Source organism: Schistocerca americana, chromosome 1 (genome assembly GCF_021461395.2).
Source record: "Schistocerca americana isolate TAMUIC-IGC-003095 chromosome 1, iqSchAmer2.1, whole genome shotgun sequence".
NCBI classification, from domain to species: Eukaryota; Metazoa; Arthropoda; class Insecta; order Orthoptera; family Acrididae; genus Schistocerca; species Schistocerca americana.
Genome location: NC_060119.1, coordinates 626,989,710 through 626,993,348, shown reverse-complemented (window position 1 = coordinate 626,993,348; position 3,639 = coordinate 626,989,710).

Here is a 3,639-nt window from a genome sequence, read left to right as displayed (position 1 = left end):
ACTGCAGCCTTCGCAACATCCACAGAAACAGAGTTGTCATTGAATATTGCGACTCCCCCAATTAAAATATGGTCTGGCGATGCATTATCTTACATTCCAACGACCACCGTATGCGGTTATAATCAAAATTTCACTCTTTTCCCTCAAATTCTCCTTTTTTTTCGAAAATTGAATTATTCATTAATTTATAAAAAACCTCTCTCAAAGTCACACGTCTCAAAAGCTCTGTGTCTCGTATTCAGATCACTATGCTCCTTCAACCAGAGGGACTACCAGAAGTAGATAGCCCAGATGATTCTAACCAGCTCCATCCACAAGTTGAGACACTGCTGGAGATTACAATAATATATCTCCACTGATTCGTCATCAGTTTCGGGTGGATACTCCTCACGGAACTAGTTGCTCTAGTAAATCAGCATGCACAGCGTGCAAACTAACAGGTGTGTGAGTTCTGCCTGCACCACATACACCCAAAATCAGAATCCGCCACCATACCGTTGATTTTTGAAACCTAATCCCCTGCATTCGTCTTTGGGCACCCACTGAAATTCGCCAAACGGCAGTGATTGTTGCATGGTGTTCCCATATAAGTTATTCACATCCAAGCACATGACATAACTTGAATCAAGGAATGCATTGAACCTGTCACCCATCCACAGTTATTTGCCTTGGCATGCCTATGGACATATGAACGAAACCTCTCATAGATCCCTCGCTCTAAGAAAAGAAGCAAGTAAGGATCAGCCAATAATGCGATGTTGCGTTTCATTTTCTGAGTATTGGGCCCAAGACAACCCTGGTGCTATGTAATAAAAGGTGGGATCCAGAGACTATGTGGTCGTGCATAGACTCCAGCATATCTCAAAAACATCCTCAAGCAACAGCACATCTGAATCCATGTAAAGTGGTGATACTGAATTCTTACCAGACATTCATGGCATGCTCAGCCTCTGCACCTGTTATGGCAACACTTGTGATATTTCTGGAGAATAACGTTGTGTTGGGTAGCCTGGTTTCGTTCAGTCTCACCATACTGCCCAGAACTTCATATAGGCAACCCCCTTCCTAGTCCCGAGTCGAAACTTTTCCTTGTCAGGAAATGCAGCTCGAGTGATATGTATATCCTCCATGGTGGTGCCTGCATAAAATGTAGCGAGTCAAGGAAATTGAACGTATTTCTCAATGATCTCAGGCCGGACACCAACCTGATTATCTTCTTACCGAAATTAACCAAGTACTCAACAAGAAAGTGAGTGTCATACCCGCTTAAATTAGGGAAGAAAACGGGAATGTGCCTCGGTAACTGGTACTTCAACTTACATGTATTGTGAGCTGTCCCATAAGATAGCAGTGATCTCTTCGAGGAGTTTCCGCATTCCAGTCTAACGACGGCCCACAAATATGACAGTCAACTGCACTCTTGTATGGATCTTCATTCTCCTTCGATTTGGTCATGGGAATGTTGGTACTGTAAAGCTTATCAACTTCCAATGAAAGTTTTTCGAGCTCATTGAGCAGCCAAACTGCAGGATTATCCCCAACATAATATTTGTAGCAGTTAAAACTCAAATCATAGGTCGGTACAATTTGGTATGCAGCTGCATGTGGCATGTGTTTTTCTGTAAAGTTAAAATCTGAGGCTGTGGGGTGACCTTCATAGTGGGTCACAGGAGCGAGGGGGCATTCAAAGCCAGCACACACCACAAACGGGCATTGCTCCTGGTCATGAGCATTTTTAAACTGCACGAATTTCATGTCCTCAGTAGGCTTAATAACATGGCCCTTGGAACTCAGCCTACTAGATGCATTGCTAAAATGTCACTTGTCGAAAAGGCATTGAGGCAACTTAAGCAAATATGTTTTTTACACTTGTGTTCACTCAGTTGATAGAAAAGGAGTCAGGACATGTCTAAGATCCAAAAGCAATGACAATTTCCTTGCTTCTTATTTTCTTCACCGTAGAACAGCTGCTTGTTTACATGTAGCTTACGCTCGCTGGAAAAATTTGAGAAATGGAGGGGGCCAACGACTGTATGTTAATCCTGCTCTTGCTGTTCATTTGACTTGTGTTTCTCCAGACCATAAACATGGACCGATATTCCGGTATTCTGTGCCTCAAATTTAGGTATGTGTGGATCTTGATGGCGAACTCAATACCATCAAAGTCATACACTCTGAGGATAGCGCCTTTATGCACATGGTATCTACCTGTATTCTCTGGATTCTGTTTAGTTTTTCTCTCTCAAGTTAGTATTAATCGTGCAAAAGAAACCTTATCCTTTTCATTTATGACATTAATACATCCTTTCTTATCAGCTATATCCTTAGGGGCCTTGATATGGCTTGGCCCTCCATTTATCGGACCACAGACATATATGTGGATGTCCAGGTGTGGTATTCAGCTGGTAACCTTAGCTGACCTTCTCTCTTCCATCCCAAAATACCGATCCATTATAGTGCTCCAGATGGACTCACAAAACGACTCAGCAATTGATGTGCCCTGCGATATCACGCCATTATCCACGTCCCCCCCCTCCCAAATGTATTGAAGACTATTTTCCTCAACATTGCCTTGCTGTTAGGGGGGATACATTAACTCACAGCAGAGAACGGCACTGAACGCTAAGAATTTTGAGGAGTTCCGAATCCAACTCAGGAAGGCACACTTACAGAAACTGGGTTTGTCACTGTACGCTCCTGCTGGATTCCCAGTTCTGGTTAAAGAAACTCGCCCTTAAAGATTTTAGCAACCACTGAGTGTCATGAGGCCATGAAGCCTTCACTAAAAGGACAGGAGAGCGAACTGTCACTAGCCACAGAACCATCACTATTATACTACTATGAGATGAGATCCGTCTGGTTGATCATGGAGCTGGGAAGATTAGATTAGATTAGAGATTAGATTAGTACTTGTTCCATAGATTATGAATACAACACTTCGTAATGATGTGGAATATGTCAGGTTAATAAAAGGTGTCTAAACAAGATATTACATTGCACAAAATATTACATGACACTTAATAATTTTTAATTTTTTTTGGTGGGGGTTGGGGCAATTACCCACTTACTATATCCAAAAATTCATCTACTGAGTAGAAGGAGCTGCCATTGAGAAATTCTTTAAATTTCCTTTTAAATGCTATATGGCTATTTGTCAGACTTTTGATGCTATGAGGTAAGTGACCAAAGACTTTTGTGACAGCATAATTTACCACCTTCTGAGCTTAAGTTAGATTTAACCTTGAGTAGTGAAGATCATCCTTTTCCTAGTGTTGTAGCCATGTACACCGCTATTACTTTTGAATTCGTTCGGATTGTTAATAACAAATTTCATAAGTGGTATATATAGATATATATTGTGAGGGTACAGTGAAGATCTCTAGCTCTTTAAATAAGTGTCTGCAGGATGATCTTGGATGAGCTCCAGCAATTATTCTGATTAAGTTTGAACGGACGAAGGGGTGCGTGGTGAGACACACACACCTTTCGTCGATGCTGATTCTGGCGAGGAGGTTAAAGCAGGCTCAAACATGGTAATTGGATGTCTCTACAGGCCCCCTGGCTCAGCAGCTGTAGTGGCAGAGCACCTGAAGGATAATTTGGGAAATATTTCGAGTAGATTTCCCGACCATGTTATAG